This window comes from Mirounga angustirostris, unplaced genomic scaffold, assembly GCF_029215605.1.
Source record: "Mirounga angustirostris isolate CCGP_5_RB_7025 unplaced genomic scaffold, mMirAng1.0.hap1 SCAF_2, whole genome shotgun sequence".
Classification (NCBI taxonomy): Eukaryota; Metazoa; Chordata; class Mammalia; order Carnivora; family Phocidae; genus Mirounga; species Mirounga angustirostris.
This window is the reverse complement of record NW_026991710.1, coordinates 179,849,141-179,869,300: the sequence shown is the minus strand read 5'-3', so window position 1 is coordinate 179,869,300 and position 20,160 is coordinate 179,849,141. Positions and strand designations below refer to the sequence as shown.

The 20,160-nt window shown below is 36.5% G+C and overlaps 1 protein-coding gene across 8 annotated transcripts in view; it reads right to left on the bottom strand.

Annotated features, from left to right (window-relative positions):
* Window positions 1-20,160, bottom strand: part of TUSC3 (tumor suppressor candidate 3) — a 248,098-nt gene that overhangs the window by 144,870 nt on the left and 83,068 nt on the right. The window lies entirely within an intron of this gene.

Sequence of the window (20,160 nt, the reverse complement as noted above, 5' to 3'; positions counted from 1 at the left end):
AAGGAAATTTTTAAAGGTGATGTAGGTGTTTAGTACTTTGTGGTAATAGAATCACAGATGTGTACATATGTCAAACTCACTGATACATATATCAAATATGTTCAATGTTTTATATATCAATTATAACCCACAGCTTAAAAAAAAAAAAAAAGGAGGAGGAGAAGGAGTGAGAAGGAGAGACAGGCCTCTTACCCTGAGTTAGGGTAAAACTTGGTGAATTGCTCTGCACCTACTTGAGGAAGAGAAAAGATAAATCAAAAGAAATGAAAGAGAAGAGGGAGGAAGGGGCAGTAGCTTGGTCAAAGAGCAACATGCTTAATTAGTAGTGGGACGGAACATTCAGGTAAGTGCACAACGGCAGACTGACAGTATAAAAAAGTATTATAGCTAATTACTGGGATAATTGTTACTAAAAAAACCACAAAATTTTACATTAACAAAAAGGTATTCATTGAAATTCATTCTAATCTCAAAACAAATTACTTCGATTTGATTATATTTGACTTTGGGCCTTTAATTCTGACAGCAAATATAATATGAATATATTTCCATACAAAACAATACTCTTGTTAAACTGAAAATTAAAACTTATTTTAGAAGATACTGCTCTGCTTCATCAATACACACAAAATAGCTAAAACCTAAGCAGAAAGACTTTTACTAACTTTTCTTGGTTTGAATTCTGAGAAATAAAGTGAGAGTATTTTCCATGTTAAGCATAATTTACTAGTGTTTGTCTTACTATTTTAAAATCTTCAATTGCTTACCCTAACACTCAGTGAGTTAATTCAGTATCTATAAATTCTTCTGAAATAATTTTAAATTAATAAAATATATACTACATAAATAAAATATTTTATTTATAAGAAGGACTGTGACCCTCTATGTAGAGACAGAACCTCCAGACTGGAAATTGAGCAAGATAATAAACACTCTTGAGGGCAGAAGGGAATTGGTCTAAAAAACAGCTACTTATCTGCAAGTTCCTAGGGTATTTTCATATACTTTTCTCAATAAATACAAACACACGCTTTCCTTTTAAACTCTGTATTTCTAAAGTAATCTTACTCTATTTGTTCTTGTTTTTAAAAAAGTCACATCATTACGTCAATATGTATCTTTCAAGGCATTAAGTAACTGTGAAAGCCAGAGGATTTTGCTCTACTTCTACTTTTTGAGTTATCAAGGAAGCAAGCCAGTTTCATGGATGCTGGCAAAAACAAGAATCCTGAGTCAGAAATAAGACTTTTTATCTCTAACAAGGTTTATTTTTTTTTTTTTAGCTTTACTTATATTATTGTATAATTAATCAATCAAGTATAAGTAACCAAGTATAACTGACCCAACTGTAAGATATTTAAATTTTATAACATGATGACTGGATATACATAAACATTGTGAAAGGGTTCCCTCCATCTAGTTAATTATCACATCCATCATCTCACATCAAATACCTTTTTGTCTTTCTTTTGTGTGTGTGTTGTGTATTTGAGAACACTTAAATTGTACTCTCAGAAAATTTCAACTACACAATACAGTGTTATTAACTATAGTCACCATGTTATACATTAGATCCTCAGACCTTATTCATCTTACGTCTGAAAGTCTGTACCCTCTTACCAACCTTTCCTTGTCCCCCCCAACCCTTGTATGTGCCCCAGCCCCCGGCAACCACTTTTCTACTATTTGATTCTATTATTTAGAATTCTTTTTTAAATTCAACATATAAATGATTCCATTTTATACATACACACATCACATTTTTTATTATTGTATGTTAATCACCATACATCATTAGTTTTTGATATAGTGTTCCATGATTCATTGTTTGCGTATAACACCCAGTGCTCCATGCAGAACGTGTCCTCTTTAATATCCATCACCAGGCTAACCCATCCCCCCACCCCCTCCCCTCTAGAACCCTCTGTTTTTCAGAGTCCATAGTCTCTCATGGTTCGTCTCCCCCTGATTCCCCCCCTTCATTCTTGCCCTCCTGCTATCTTCTTCTTTTTTTTTTTTAAACATATAATGTTTTGTTTCAGAGGTACAGGTCTGTGATTCAACAGTCTTACACAATTCACAGCGCTCACCATAGCACATACCCTCCCCAATGTCTATCATCCAGCCACCCCAGGTGGGTGGGAGGGATGGGGTGGCTGGGTGACACACATCACATTTTCTTAATCCATTCTTATGGTACAACAGGCACTATGAGCTCCATGTTGTCACCCAAGTCCCAAGGGGCTGGAGTGGAATTGCCCAGATAGATGGTCCTCAAGCAAGCAGTTTATGCCACAGCTGAAGAACTCAAAGGTTATAAAAATCCAACCTTTTAAAGGTACTGCTAGCAAACTTGTCCAACTTCTGCTCTAGAGGGAAAACTTATCTTTATTATCCTCAACAGGAAATAAATCTGTCCCGAGACTTAGAAGGAAATCTAAATTAAAGTCTAAATTCACTATCTTTCAAGGCTGTTCGTACAATATCCTTGAAAAAAATAGTCCAGATAATGCCCGTGTTCAGACATACACAAACATGAAAGATCCACGGAGATCTGTCACCCAAAAATATCAATCAATACATTCTTTAATTTTTTTTTTTTTTAAGATTTTATTTATTTGAGAGAGAGAGAATGAGAGACAGAGAGCACGAGAGGGAAGAGGGCAGAGGGAGAAGCAGACCCCCTCCTGAGCAGGGAGCCCGATGTGGGACTCGATCCCGGGACTCCAGGATCATGACCTGAGCCGAAGGCAGTCACTTAACCAACTGAGCCACCCAGGCGCCCTCAATACATTCTTTAAATCACATAATTTGAAAACATAATTTGAAAAAAAAAAAAAAAAAAAAAGGACCAAGTCAAACACTTAACAAAGTTGTCTGCTGACCTTTTAGGAGTTAAAAACCTAGTTCTGCTACACATGCCTAAAAGAGAGTATGGAAATAAACTTCAACTTGTCAAGAATAACTATCCTCTGAATGGTGGATATGGGTGGCTGACCTGATCTCACAATTGGATTCTGTCACAACACCACAATTAACTAAGAAAAACTAATCCATATATCCTAAAATATCTTCTATCAGGATCATACAGTTTAAAAAAAAATTTCAAGGCTTCCAGACTTGACACGCCACATCTAGCACTGACTTTGAGACTCTACAACTAGACAACCACTGTGCTACAGGTTTTAGCTACATAGTCACGCTTAATATCAATGTCAAAATATAACTTTTACACAATCATGCCTTGAATAAGGTAAAATTCCAATTATATGTAGTTTTCCCACTGCAAATTATCTGGAATTTTTTTTTTTATTATGTTAGTCACCATATAGTACTTACTAGTTTTTGATGGAGTGTTCCATGATTCATTGTTTGCATATAACACACAGTGCTCCATGCAGTACGTGCCCTCCTTAATACCCATCACTGGGCCAATCCATCCCCCTACCCCTCTCCTCTCTGAAACCCTCAGTCTGTTTCCCGGAGTCCATAGTCTCTCATGGCTCGTCTCCTCCTCCAATTTCTCCCCCTTCATTCTTCCCTTCCTTCTCCTAATGTCCTCCGTGCTATTCCTTATGTTCCACATATGAGTGAAAATATTTTTTAAAAAAGAAAATACCCACCAGTCCCACCAGTGTGCATCAGCCTGACAGACTACAGTTGACCCTTGAACAGTACAGGCTTTAAACTGCATATGTCCACTTATAAATAGGATTTTTTTCAATAAATATATGGGAAATTTTTTGGAGATATGAGACAATTTGGAAAACTTGCAAAATGAGTGGCTTAGAAATACTGAAAAAAAATTAAGAAAAAAGTTATGTATTATTGTGAAAATACAGTATAGAATACAAACAACACACAAAATAAGTGTTACTTGACCTTTGTTGACTGGAAGCCTTACCTATGACATCAGTAGTCAAAATTAACACATACTTTGTATGCTGTTTGTATTCTATACAGTAGTTAGATTCAAAAGTTGTACTTGGATTTTCAGCTGTGTGGGGGTCGGCACCCCTAACTCTTGTGTTGTTCAGGGCTCAACCGTATCAGTATTTTTGTTCTTACTGTGCTTAAAAGCATGGTATTGGTGTGAAATGCTAATGCTACCTGCTATGTACTCATGTATTTGGGTGAGTTTCACTACACCTTCACCAGATTAGGGTGTTCGTTCTCACTCATAACCTCTCTCAATAACTAAAATGGTTTCTCATTGTTTTAATCTGCACTGTTATTTTCTGGCAAAATGGAACAATTTTCCCCAATTCTACATATCAGTTCTACATCTTTTGCTAGTTATCTCATGTCCTTTATCTTTCATCTACTCACAAATGTAACTTATTAGATAGAAGAGGTTTAGATATATGTAATAAAACCCTTTCTATAATAACAAATTAAAATAGCACTAGAATTAGATTTTATCACTTCTAAATTATCTTCTTTTTGCTTACAGGGTAAACAGAGACAATAAGAAAAGTAATGTTTTAAAAATATCTATTTGATTATATCTTGTGGATTACTTTTGTTTAAAAAGTCTCGATTTATTATATGAAAAATCTCAATTCTTTAAAATCTGAAAAAACAAATCCATATTCTGGAGCCACAATGAATAACAAATGATGGTGCCATTAAGAAGTCTCCCTCCTGTTCTAATATCCTAACTGCTTTATTAATCAAACAAGTTTCTCTCTTAATGTGATTATTCAAACCAAACAGCAGTAAAATCCACTGGTAAAATTTTCCTATGCACTCTAAGTACCAAACCACTTTTAATATATTCTTCCAAAATGTTAAGCATGAGGGATGACTGAAGTATTCTCTCTCATGACTGTGATGATAGAACCACAACTATGCATTTGTCAAAACCCAAAGAAATATATGACATAAAAATGAATTTTAAGTAATTATTTTTAAAAATTCAACCGGAGGGGAGGAGATTGCAAAATGAAATATAAACCTTAAAAAATTAAGATAACTGTATTATAAATCAAGAATATACACATAACTTTGGAAAAGAGTATTTGATTGGATGTATACACACACACATATACACATATATACACACATATAGACATAAAAATAGAGATACATATATATTTATAGGTAGATACAGATAAAACTATGAACCTGTATGAATGCATGGATTAGTATACATATATTTCCAGCTCTATCCAATGAGAAGGTTGGGGAGCAATGACATCCCAATACAATGAGCACACATGGCACCAAGATCTTTGTTTCTAAAGATCATTCTCCGGGGCGCCTGGGTGGCTCAGTTGGTTGGGCGACTGCCTTGGGCTCAGGTCATGATCCTGGAGTGCCGGGATCGAGTCCCGCATCGGGCTCCCTGCTCGGCAGGGAGTCTGCTTCTCCCTCTGACCCTCCCCCCTCTCATGTGCTCTCTCTCATTCTCTCTCAAATAAATAAATAAAATCTTTAAAAAAAAAAAAAAAAAAGATCATTCTCCGATAAAGAGACCCAGACTTTCCTAGAGTAGCAGCTGATTAAAAGTCTGAGACAGAGAAAAACAACATGAGACCAGATTATCTCATAGTACCAGAGAGTAAAGAAGTGCTCAAGAAAGGCATGTCAAAGGGCACAGGAACCAACTGGAAAAAGCTCCCAATAACCAAAGCTGAAAAATGTAAGCAACAAGAAAAATGACAATAGTATTGAATTCTAAATCACATAATAAAAAAAAGTCCATGAGTCCATACTTACATATATAAATAACTTAATGAATAAACAAACAGGAGAAAGGGATTGCTCTTCCTCAGAGAAGAATTCCAAATAATAAAGGAGAGGTAGCAGGGGTAATAGAAATACCACAATTAGTAATATACACTAATGGGTTCTAAGCTTAATAGGTAAAATTTTGAGGAGAAACATAATATTTGCATAGTCTCGAAGTACCTGCCCAAAGATGTTTAGTAATTATCAATAGAAAAATAGTACTGTGATAATAGAGAAACCTAGCGGACACCTCATCCAAGTAATCAGTGTTAACAGTATCAGTAATAAGGCTTATCAACATCATGTATTCCTTGATACAATCTACTGACAAAAACGTATCACTTCTGTGGTATTCTTGCCAAAAACACGTAACCTCAATCTAATCATGAAAAAACATCACAGAAGCCCACATTAGTAACATTCTACAAAATAACTGACTAGTACTCTTCAAAGGTATCAAGTTCATGAAAGATAAGGAAAGACAGAGAACTGTCATAGACTGGAAAAGACTAAACAGACATGACAACTAAAGAGGATGTGGAACTCTGGAATGGATCCTAGAACAAGAAAGTGACATTAGTCAAACAACTAGTGACATTTAAATGTCTATAGGTTGGTTAATAATACTGAGCCAATGTTAACATCTTATTTTTGAAACTGAAAATATTGTTAACCCTGGGAGACACTGAGTGAAAGGCATATGGGACCACCACACAACTTCTGAAACTTTTCTGTAAGTTTAAAATTACCACTGACCCTTGAAAGACCCTGGGCTTAGTGGCCCTGACCCCCCACACAGCCAAAATCCACCAGTAACTTCTAACTCCCCAAATAGAATACTATTAGTAGTCGACTACTACTACTACTACTACTAATAGACTATGCTGACCGGAAGCCTTATTGATACCATAAACAGTCTATTAATAAATATTCTGTATGTTATATATATTATACACTGTATCCTTATAACCAAGTAGCTAGAGAAAGAATGTTAAGAAAATCATAAAAAGGAGGAAATATATTTACAGTACTGTAAAAAATCCGCATATAACTGGACCTGCACAGTTCAAACTCATGTTGTTCAAAGGTAAACTATATTTCAAAATAAAAAAGGAAAAGCATAAATACAAGATATAAAAATACATTATATCCCTAAATTTTTTAATGCACACTGGTTTCACCTCTTGCTCAGTCTATGTTGGAATGAAAACCTCTGCTCTCCAAGTTCAGAGAGAGAAAATTACAGGCTAGTGTTGCTTTACCCTAGCCCATTTTCAAAATGAATAATTATTTAAATTTTTGGAAATATTATGATCAGGATCATGAAGGTGTGAAGAAAAGAAAACAATCAGGCAAAACTCTCAGATCAACAGATTTTGATAGACTTCGCTGGGAAAACCTCAAGATGATACGTGAAGCACACACTGAAAAACTGAAGCACAGCCCCAAAAGTGCGCGTATTTATACAGGTGAGTCATTCTCTAATTCAAAAAAATATTTACTGAGTATCTGCTATGTGCCAGGCACAGAATTAGGACCTGAGAATGTAAGAGTAAAATATGATAAAGTCCCTGATGTCACTGACTTTATAGAGTGATGTTTCTTAAATTTTAATAGTGTGCTGATCCCTTTTTAAAGAAAAGAAATTCTTGCAGCACCTGATCCCAGGTGTCTTAATTATTTTTACTATATTATTCCAATATGAAGACATAAAATAGGTATAAACTTTGGCTTCTATATTTAGATGTGTAACTTTTTTTGATACAGACATGAACTTTTTAAGTTTTTTATTTTAATTACAGTATCGTTAACAGTGTTATATTAGTTTCAGGTGTACAATATAGTGATTCAACCATTCCATACATACATTACACAGTGCTCATCAAGTGTACTCTTTAATCTCCGTCACCTGTTTCACTCATCCTTCCTACCACCTCCCCCGCCGGTAACCATCACTTTGTTCTCCACAGTTAAGAGTCTGTTTCTTGGTTTGTCTCTTTTTTCCTTTGCTCATTCGTTTTGTTTTTTAAAGTCCGCACATGAGTGAAATCATATGGTATCTGTCTTTCCCTGACGGGCTTACTTAGCCTAGCATTATACTCTCTAAATACCTCTATGTTTTGCAAATGGCAAGATTTCATTCGTTTTATGGCTGAATGATATTCCATTGCATAGATATACCACTTCTTCTTTATCCATTAATCAATCAATGGGCACTTGGGTTGCTTCCATAATTTGGCTATTATAAATAATGCTGCAATAAACATAGGAATGCATGTATCTCTTCGAATTAGTGTTTTTGTATTTTGGGGGTAAATACCCAGTACTGCAATTACTGGATCATAGGGTAGTTCTATTTTTAACTTTCTGAAGAACCTCCATACTGTTTCCCACAGCAACTGCACCAGTTTGCATTCCCACCAACAGTGCATGATGGTTCTTTTTTCTCCAAATCTTTGCCAATACTTCTGCAAAGCAAAGGAAACAATCAACAAAACTAAAAGGCAACCTACTGAATGGAAGAAGATATTTGCTTAAGGACTGAGCCACTCAGGCACTCCTGGAAGAAGATATCTGCAAGTGACATAATGGATAAAGCGTTAGTATCTAAAACATACAAAGAACTGATACAACTCAAAACCCAAAAAACCAAATAATTGAATTTTAAAATGGGCAGAAGACAGGAGCAGATATTTCTCCAAAGAAGGCATACAGATAGCCAACAGACACATGAAAAAGATGTTCAACAACACTCATCATCAGGGAAACGCAAATCAAAACTACAATGAGATATCATCTCCCACCTGTCAGAATGACTTAAAAACACAAGAAACAAGTGTTGGCGAGGATGCAGATGCACAACTTTTATTTAACTAAAATAAAACAAATTTAAAACTATATACAAAGGTAATGTCAAAACTTATTAATAAAATCAAACATCAATATGGCAAATGATGATGTTTAGTGAAGCCTAAAATGACACTTGACAGCACTGTTAATGAAGGTATATGTTCTTTATACTGGTTGTGTACTGATTTTTTTTTTTTTTTTTTGCTATTTGGTGAGATAATTGTGCTATAAAAGAAAACAGAGGCAAAATCATAAAAACCTTAAATGATTAAAGGCTAAGCCAAGACGTGGAAACAAACTAAGTGTCCCTTGACAGATGAATGGATAAAGAAAATGTGAAATACCCCCACACACAAAATGTAGATCATTCAGCCCTAAAAAAGAAGGAAATCTAGCCATTTTCAACAACGTGAATGAACCTGAAGGACATTAAGCAGAATGAAGTAAGCCAGATACAGAAAGACAAGTATCACATAATGTCACTTACATGTGGAATCTAAAAAAAAAAAAAAAAAAAATTAGAAGGAAAAAAGTCATACAGTAACATAAAGTAGAATGGTGGTTACCAAGAAGCTGGGGGGTGGGGGGTGAGGGTAGGTATTGATCACAGGGTACAAACTTTCAGTTATAAGTTCCGGAAACTAAATAAACAGCATGGTGACTAATAATAATAATAATAATAATGTATTATATACTTGAAATTTGCTAAGAGAGCGATCTCAAATACAATTAACATTAGAACAAGGGTTTGAACTGGGTGGGTCCACTTATATGTGGGTTTTAATTTTTTTTGCTTATTTTAAGAGTTAATAGCAAAAGCCACAAGTTATTTATTTATAACCTCCTACCCCAGTCACCACAGGACCAAATCAAAGGCAGCTGGTGCAAAGGTGGCACCTAATGCCTTCTGAGTACCTGGGAGGCCTGCAGAGACCTTTCATAGCCGGAAGGGCAGGACCAGGCAGGGCTAAGGTCACAGTAGAAGGAGTGGTCGGGGGGGGGGGGGTGCCCCAGGCCTGTGGGAAGCAGGCTGGGCTGAAGAAGGGGGCAAGTATGGCTCCACGCCCCACCAAGAGCCCTGTCCCCCAAGTCCTCCCCTTCAGGGGCAGCCCCCTAGCCTTAGGGCCCGCCTTTCCCGGACAGGGCAAGACACCTGGCTGCCGAGGCACCACAGCCTGACAGCCTCTGTGGGCCAGCGCGCTCTCATGCGGCCACACGTGCCGGCGGCCACACGTGCCGACGGCCACCGGGTGGTGGTGAACCTCCAGGCAGATGGGCAGCTGTATTGTGCCTCCAGGCTGTTACTGCCCTCAGGCCCACCCAGCAGCTGATGCCTTTGAGCTGAGGCCAGCAGACTAGGGAAACACTGCCACTAGATACAGTGCTATAAATTATTTTCTCTTCCTTACGACCTTCTTAATAATTTTCTTTTCTCTGGCTTACTTTATTGTAAGAATACAGTATATAATACATATGACATACAAAATAAGGGTTAATTTTCTTTTTATGTTATCAGTAAGGCTTCTGGTCAACACTAGATTATTAGTAGTTAAGTTTGGGGGAGTCAAAAGTTATAGCAAATTTTCGACTGCATAGGAGTGGGAGCCCCTAACCCCAGAGTTGTTCAAGGGTCAAGTGTATCCTCACCACAATAAAAGAAACGGTAACTACGGGAGATGACAGATATGTTAATTAGTTTGTGGTAATCATTTCACAGTGTATGTATCAAAACATCATGTTGTACACCTTAAATATAAGTAATTTTTGTCAAAAATATTTAAGTTAAAAAGTTAAAAGCTAAGGATTTTTGTTTTGGAAAGATTCCTCAAGCTGCAAGGCTGAGAACCGAACAGAAGAGGGAAGAGTCAGCTGAGAGGCAGCAGAAGTCAGCTTAAAATGATAAGCACACAGAGCAGAGCAGAAGCAGTACACAGGGAGAAGTAAGAGATGAGAGAAATGTAGGCAATCGAATCAACAGGACTCGGTGATCATGAGGGGAAAAAAGTGAAGAGGGTGGAGGGTGAAGTCAAGAATGATACTAAAGTGGGGCGCCTGGGTGGCTCAGTCGTTAAGCGTCTGCCTTCGGCTCAGGTCCTGATCCCGGGGTCCTGGGATCGAGCCCCGCATCGGGCTCCCTGCTCTGCGGGAAGCCTGCTTCTCCCTCTCCCACTCCCCCTGCTTGCGTTCCCTCTCTCGCTGTGTCTCTCTCTGTCAAATAAATAAACAAAATCTTTAAAAAAAAAAAAAGAATGATACTAAAGTTTCTTTTTTGAGCATGGAGGTAAACAATTTCCTCATTCACTAAGACAGGAAAGCACAAATAGAAGAGCAAGTTTGTAAGAAACTGAGTTCAGTTTTGGATGTTGATGACCCTCTATTTAAGGTCAGGGACTGTGTGTGGTCTGTGTGTTCACTCCTGAATTCTAGACACCTAAAAGAGCACCTAGCACATAGCATGCATCAATAAATATTTGCAGAATAAATCAACAAAATTATAGCATGCTAATAAAAGTATGTTGACTTTCATGTTCCAACTTCCCTGAAAGACACAAAAAGTAGAGAGAATTGGGGGGGGGGGGGGGCCTTCAGCGCCTACCCAGTGGACAGAAGAAAATCTACATGGCGCACAGAACCAAGATCACTATTGGCCCTAATCTCTATTTCACTAGTTTCACCTCCTACTGTTACCTCATTCTCTACCTATACCACCTCATATATCTTATAACTGCATTGGGAGTATCTAAGAACCAGTATTTTCCTTAATAAATTTTTCGCACAGTTCTAACATGAAGACTAAGTTGAGAAGCCACTGCTTTAATCAATCTTAGAAACATGGCACTTATTTTTACATCACCAGACTAGCACAGAATATGTACTTCACCCTTTTCCACTGCCAGTCCCTGGTGAATTTATCCTTGTCCTAAAGGGACAACTCAAATAAAACCACATTCAAGGATTCTTTCATAAAGCTCCTGAGAGACCTCAGTCCCTCCCCTTTGTAGAAACTAGCAGACCACCTACCACACGCATCGTCATACTCTACCTGTATGCTGCCTCCCCTATTACCCTAGTTTAAATTTTATATGCAAATACATACCATTAATTATAAGCTTCTAAGATAGAAATTAGTCACTATTAAAAGGCAGTAAAGAATAAGACCTCTACTTTTTCTTTTTTTTGTTTTGAGTATTTCTAAACATTTCTATACACTAGGTTATTTACTTTTATTCCATTTTCTACCCATAAGAAGCAAAGAGATCAGTTTTTATATCTCCTACCTAAAACATCTTTTCTCTGTTTTAAAGCCAACAATCCAAAAGTCAGAGACACTTGAAATTAAAATATATACTTCCGTGGGGCGCCTGGGTGGTACAGTCAATTAAGCATCCGACTCTTAGTTCAGACTCAGGTCATGATCTCAGTGTCATGAAATCGAGTCCCGTGTCAGGCTCTAAGCTCAGTACCAAGTGTGCTTGAAATTCTCTCTCCCTCTCCCTCGCCCCCCGCCCCCCACACACACGCTCTCTCTCTCCCACTCCTCTCTCTCTCTCTCAAATAAATAAATCTTAAAAAAAATAAAATATATACCTTTCATTTATTTCTGAATGGTCTCATCTGTGCACACAAGGAAACACTAAAGGCATACAAGTAACTATGTTAACTATATAAATGACGTTTATAAACGAAGGAAAAAATAAAACCTACATGAGCTAAATTAAGATTTTTTACTTCCCACCTCACTAATGTCAATATATCATCACTGATAAAGACATAGACAATGACATTTAACCACATTCATTACAGAAAACAATTAATTTATTTTTAAAATGTACCATCATCATCTGTACCATAATATATAAGGCTCCAAATCAATGGAAAAGAACAAATATTTAGTAAGTACTTCCAATGTATCAGGCACCATACTAGGCATGCCCCATTTTACAATGTGTCAGGTGCCATACCAACAACCCCACTCTATAGAGAAAAAATTCAGGTTCAGAGAATCTAAATTACTTACTTGAGATCAAATTAATAAGTAGTTAAAAGGGATTCAAACTTGGCTTCTCTATCATTAATGCCTGTGCTGTTTTCTCTATGTAATGAGATGTGTGTGTACGTATGTTATACAGATACACATATGTATGTATATTATATATATGTATTTTATATTATACGCATACACATATGCAATATATTTTTTAAATTGGAACTATTTAAACAAAATTAGACCTTTCTACCCAGTGAGACAGTTTATTGTAAAAGTTCTTCTAATTTAATTCCCTAAGCCTAGAAAGTAATTCTTTCTAAGCATGCATGATATATGGCAAGAACTAGGTCAGATAAACAATCTTAAACCAGTACAATTACATAAATGCCACTCAGAGAAAGGAAAATGTATAATACTTGCAGGTTATTCAAATTTGAGTTTGAATCCAGATCCACACCTCAAAGCATATATAAAATTTAATTCCAGATAGGATTTCAGACACAAATATGAAAGGCAAAACAAAATCTTTAGAACTAAATGTAAGTTAGAATCTTTGTGGTTTGGGGATATACAAAGACTTAAAAAGAAAGAAAAAAAGCGTTAACCATAAAAGAAAAACATTGATAAGCTGAACTTTATTAACTTCTGGAAGATATCATAAAGAGGGAAAAGGCGAGTCACAGACGGGAGAAGATATTGGCAATACACATATATGACAAAGACTTTGTAAGAAGACTGTATAAAGAACTCCTTACAATTCAGTAAGAAAAAGGCAGACTAGCTGATTTTTTAAAAAGCACAAAAAGATTTGAACAGGTGAGATGGTGTAGGCTTGTAGGCCCCTTGCAGGCCAGGGTCATTTGAGGACTGCACTGAGGTTAAGGTCGGCCAGGCAGGCCTAGGCCAGGAGGAGAAAATGTTCTCTTCCCCTTACCTCATGTTGCAAGTCCTAAATGCCTGGATCAGCAGGAAGTGGCTCTTGCCTCGCTTAAAGTGTGTCTTTCTAAACAGAAGTGTTCTTTCTAAAGACAAAGAACATGTTGTCTCCAAAGGAAGGATGGCTAAGAGAATTCTTTATTCTGCAAGCATAAGCAGGATGTATTTTGTTCTTATTGCATTTCGTGTATATTTCACTTCACAGATGTTGGCTTGATACATTGTTATGTTTATCTGATCTCTGCGAGTATATAGCTATGTGAGAAATAAACGGCAGTATGCAGTTGCAAGTGCTGCCTTTGCTCTGCATCCCGTGTCCTGGTGATTTCGTAGACCCTTACCCAGGGACCCCAACGCACTAGACGTTGACAAACAGGCATCTCCCAAGAAAAAATATCTGCAAACATTAGAAAAGGTGCTCGATATGATCATTCATCAAGTAAATGCAAACTAAAACCATAACGTGATAATACTATGTACCCACCAGAAAGGCTACAAGGGAAAAACAGACAATCCCTGAATGTCCTACATAGTTAAATGGAGTGTAAAATGGTACAACAGATTTGAAAATTATTTGACAGGATGTATTATGAACCAATAATTCCATTCCTAGATCAATATCTAATAGAAATGCATATAGGAATGCTCTTGAAAAGGCAATATAGGGGCGCCTGGGTGGCTCAGCCGTTAAGCGTCTGCCTTCGGCTCAGGTCATGATCTCAGGGTCCTGGGATCGAGCCCCACATCGGGCTCCCTGCTCAGTGGGAAGCCTGCTTCTCCCTCTCCCACTCCCCCTGCTTGTGTTCCCTCTCTCGCTGTGTCTCTCTCTGTCAAATAAATAAATAAAATCTTAAAAAAAAAAGGCAAATATATGCATATTCATAGCAGCATTATTCTTAAAAGTTCCAATTTGGATACAACTCAAAGCTCATCAACAGAATGGATTAATAAATTGTGGTATGTTCATATAACACATACTATACAGCAATAAGAATGACTAAACTACAACTACTTGAAGAACTTGGATGAATTTCACAAATATAATGATGAGTAGAAAAGTATAGCCCCCACTATTCAAAAACAAAGGTAATCTATAAAAATAAAAGTCAAGACTATCATTAACTTTGGGAATGGGGATGGGTAATAACTGAATGGCTAGCTTCTGGGATTCTGGTAATGTCAGTTTCAAAAAAAAAAAATCAAACTATATAGTTATAACTTATGTATTTTTCTGATTTTAAAAAGTACCCCATGTAAGTACTGTTAGGCACGTCACATACCCTATAAGCACTGACCATTACATTTTCCTAAATGATAAAAATAAAGTTATGGAAAAAGTACGTCAGGATGAAAGAAAGCCTTTATGTTTTGAATTAAAATTCTATACCTAACTTATAAAATTCAAGAAAAATAATGCCTAAAAAATATAAGGAATACATAATTTACTAAATTTCTATTTGCAGACTTCTAGCTTCAACACTCAAGCAGAACTTAATTGATGAAACTTGATACACATAGTTGCACCAAGCAAAGTCTACAAATACTGTAAAAAAAGGGGGGGGGGCGTGGGGGGCTAAGTTCTGGTCACTAAACACGAAAGCTTGGAGAAATCATTTCACCTCTTAGAACCTATGGACTCATGTACTAACATCTGACCTGCCCACATAAAGATTTATTGATAAACACACAATGGATGATAAAAATTCTTATAAATTATAAAGTACTATACAAATATAAGGCAGCATTATTGGTAGTATTGTTTTTATTGTTTTAAAATAACAAAGGATGATCTTACCACTGTAATTCTATAATTCCTTTCCTGTCAAATTTCCCACATATTCTGACAATACACTAAAACAACACTTCAGGGGTGCCTGGGTGGCTCAGTCAGCTAAGTGTCTGCCTTCAGCTCAGGTCATGATCTCAGGGTCCCAGGACTGAGCCCTACGCTGGGCTCTCTGCTCAGCGGGGAGTCCGCTTCTCCCTCTCACTCTCCCTCTGTGCTCTCCCTCTCTCTCTCTCTCAAATAAATAAACAAAATCTTTAAACAAACAAACAAAAACACAACACTTCAGTGAGAACGATAGTTTTAATTCTGGCTGTTACCAGAGAACTTGAGAAGATCTTTATATTCAGGTTAAATACTAGAAGACAAAAAAATAATGAGACATCTCCCAAATAAAAGTCTATCTTTGTCTAGCTACTACACAAAATCTTAAGTGCTTTTTATACACTAAAGACTCTGCAGTGGACATCACACATTGTGTCGTAGTGAACTGACATAACAATCACAGCAGCAGGCAGATAATATACTTCTTTACAGATGAGGAACAAAAGTCTAAAGAAGTTCAGGTCTCACCATTGCCCTGCACTGAAGAGTATACTTGGAACAGACTCTAAAAAGTACAACAGAGTTATCTTCATCCAACAACTGACACCTCTAGTGAGTTCTTTCACTTTTACTTATTTGACAAGCTGTGAACACCCTATTACTATGGTATAAAAGATACTGCTGACCTATCGTCTGAGATAAAATACTTCAGCCTAAGAGGTAGAGGATTAGTTTTATTATATATTTTTTAAAAGAAACGTTCCAATTTTTTAAAAGTCAGGAATTTCTATACATAGAAAAGACAATATATATATACTTGGTAAATAAAATATGTCTGTCCATGTGAAAAATACATACACAAAACAGCAACAATTTCTGAAGATACTGAACTATACTAACAAATTAATAAGTCTAAACAAATGTATGAAAAACAAAAGGTGTTATAAACATGAACCTTGGAGAACTGTAGTAGTACTAACACTGATACTGAATGCTTACTATATGCTAGGCACTCTACATAACACTTTTCTTACATCAGTGAATTCTTCAGTCCTCGTAACAATCCTATGAGAGGGGTGATCATTGATATCTCAAGTTTAGAGGAAAGGAAACTGAGGCACTGAGAGGTTGAGAAACCTGTCCAAGATTACACAGCTAGCAAATAGTAGAGTCATGATTCCCAGACAGTCTTATTCCAAAGTATATACACTAAACCTCTATACTATACTGCAGAATCTTACTGGTTTCAGAGATTATTTAAAAATTCAAACCCCACAGAAAGTAAAACAAAGAGTAAACCTGAAAAAAAAAAAAAATTCTTGCAATCCCCCTGCTTGTACTCTCTCTGTGTCAAATAAATAAAATCTTTAAAAAAATTTCTTGCAATCAATATCCTAATACTAAAATACACATGTTGCATTTGAAATAAAATGTTAAGCAAGGGAGTCTACATATTGAAGAAGTGAAAACACAACTACAGAAGAGAAAACTGCACAGCACCTTGAACTAGTCAGTTTTGTACAGAAATTTTTAAAAAGCTCTAGGAAGGGAGTTTTTTAGGGCATCATGGTTAACTCAAACTTTCAAGAGCATTTGTTATAAAGGTTGAACTAATTCTCAAAAAAGAAAAAAATGTTACAAGACAGCATCAGAGAAATATTCAGTAAGGAGAAAAAATTTGATTAATTTGAATTTAAGCTTTTAAAATTTAAGAAAAACTCACATGTTGAGCTATGTCCGTAAATAGAGATTATTCCACTGCTGCATTTCTCTGTGACAGGAATATGGCCTTGTTTATGGACAAGGTTGAGTACATTTGTCCCAAGTATTTCCCTTTCCAGGGCCATTTGTACTTCTTCTTACTGGGAGATTTTTCGTCCTGCTACAGTTTCACTGACTACTTGCAAGACTTCCCCTCCTTAGGTGTTTGGGTGTTCCCTTTGGTCTCTTAAAGATAGTGATGCCCATGAATCTGAACTCCCTATTCCCACTGGAGAATTAACAAATACTCATGCCTAAGGGAACTTTGTGTAGTTAAGGGAACACAGAAATGTCCGTAAGATGAAATATAATACAACTTTTTGAAGCTGAGAAAGTGCCATATGACCATTTTAAATATAGAAAAGGATTTGACGGCTCAAGTTCAAATGATGATTCTGTATTTACATGCAATGTGACTGGCCCAAATTCCTTCTGTAAATCTCAGTTTCTTCATCAATATCATTGAAATAATACCTCATAAAGATGTTGGTAAGATTAAATAAGTTAATATATGGAAAACTCCTAGGACATCATCTTGCAAAGGATAGGTACACAAAGTTTGCTCCTTGACTTGGGTCAGTTTCTATCAACAACAAGGACTAGGCTGCTAAAGGAACAGCGGAAATTTTAAAAATCTCATTAATACCTTCTATTTCAGAGTTACCAAATACTTTGTGAGTACTTATCACATAACAAGCACTGTGCTAAATTTATAAACAAGCATTGTGGACTACTAATTACATGACAAGCATTGTTTTAAATTTATGGAAAATGAAAAATGCGTACAACAAATCTCACTGTCAAGGCCTTATAGCAAATAAGCTAAATTATTTGTACTGATGTGTAGTGGTTGTGGCTTTAAGTCAATGGCTTAGTGCCAACTCAGGAAAGGATGGCATATAAGATCTTACTTCTGTGAACACTACCTGATGGATCGTGGCTAATTTAAATTCAGTACAGAGGGAAATTCTGAAACCCAGACTGGTACTATCAGTGAAGACTGTGTGAGTAGATGGGTTTTGTCTGCTCTGACATAAGGCTGGGAAACAGGGACATAAGTACCATAAATTGACAATATCAGTAAAAGAAAAAGAAATCTAAAATTTAGATTCTTCAAGGGGAAACCCTGTTCTTACCTGTTATTTTGTAAAAGGAAAGGACTAACAGATCCTACATATTAATGAATATAGGCAGTCATTTTAACTACAGGGGCCCAGCTTTCTGAATTATATTTTTATCTTAATGCTTTTATGAAAACTGAATTTTAAGGCAATATATACAATAAACAAACTGGCATAATCTATGTGCCAGTCCCCAATATGTGACATTACTCTATTTCTTCACAATTCATGTTTTTTTTGTTGTTTTTTTTAAGATTTTATTTATTTATTTGACAGAGATAGAGAGAGCACAAGTAGGCAGAGAGGCAGGCAGAGAGGGAGAAGCAGGCTCTGCTGAGCAGGGAGCCCGATGCAGGACTTGATCCCAGAACCCTGGGATCATGACCTGAGCTGAAGGCAGCTGCTTAACCAACTGAGCACCTAGGTGCCCGCAATTCATGTTTTTTTAAACAACCCAATTCTTTTTTTTAAATTTTATTATGTTATGTTAATCACCATACATTACATCATTAGTTTTTGATGTAGTGTTCCATGATTCATTGTTTGCCTATAACACCCAGTGCTCCATGAAACACGTGCCCTATTTAATACCCATCACCGGGCTAACCCATCCCCCCACGCCCCTCCCCTCTAGAACCCTCTTAACAAAAATACAACAAAATGGTACATGTATGTATACAACATGAAATTAAACTTCATTCCAAAGTAAAGCTGAAACAGGAAAAAAGCCTCACTAATCTAATACTTTTATACTCGTGTTTTTGTTTCCACCATCCTATCCTTCGGTACATTTTAATAATAACCAGATAACCCAAAACAAAAATATGTATGTGGTCTCATATATTAAAAAAAAAAAAAATACATCTGCCAGAGGAATAGCTAGCTATTCATGTCTGTGTACTAGTTACCTACATAGTATTTACTCAGGTACTATTTGTTATCACGCTTACAGGATATAGATTTGGAAGGAAGATAAGAAGTACATATTGAAATACATCTCTTGGTGACACACAGAAACGTCGTGACCTCTTCTGTTCCTCCCTGTATTTTATAGAAGCCTCTGAGAGAAAAAGAGCTTTACTTTTCAAGACTTTAAAATCTAAGATGTTCAACCAAAGCCCACTGAAAAATCAAACAGAAGCAGCCAGATGTGTATTGTTCTACATTTGGGGGGAAAGTTATCTTCCTTCAACGACTGAAATTATCTGATACTAAAAACCTTTATTCATTTTTCTTAATATTATGTCATTGCTCTCAGAGTTGAAAAAAATATAAACGGCAATTAATGCTTCCAGAAACCAAAATATCAGAGATTAATCACTATACCACCCCATATACATTACAAATTGTTCACTAAAGATCACCAATAGGCTTAAGAGCACTGAGAAGACCACAGTGAGCTACACAATAAGATAAATAGACCATTTTGGGGGCGCCTGAGTGGCTCAGTCGGTTAAGCGGCTGCCTTCAGCTCAGGTCATGATCCCAGGGTCCTGGGATCGAGCCCCGCATCGGGCTCCCTGCTCGGCGGAGAGCCTGCTTCTCCTTCTCCCTCTGTCTGCCGCTCTGCCTACTTGTGCTCTCCCTCTATCTCTGTTAAATAAATAAAAATCTTTAAAAATAAAAAAAAAGATAAATAGACCATTTTTATCGAAAATATAAAACCTCTGCAGTACACATGCCATGAAGAGAACAAAGATTCAAACAAGAAGTCGGTTTAATCAGTTAAGGACTTGGCAAATCATGGTATCTCTGCAGGAAATGTAATCTTACACTACTGGAAAATCTCAACTATTATTATTTCAAGGGTTTTGGTAAGAGATTCAAAATACATTTAATAAATCATACTGAAAGTTTTTTGTTTTGGTTTTTTATTTTTAGTATTTTATTTACTTGAGAGAGAGAGAGAGAGAGCATGAGGAGCAGCAGGCAAAGGGAGA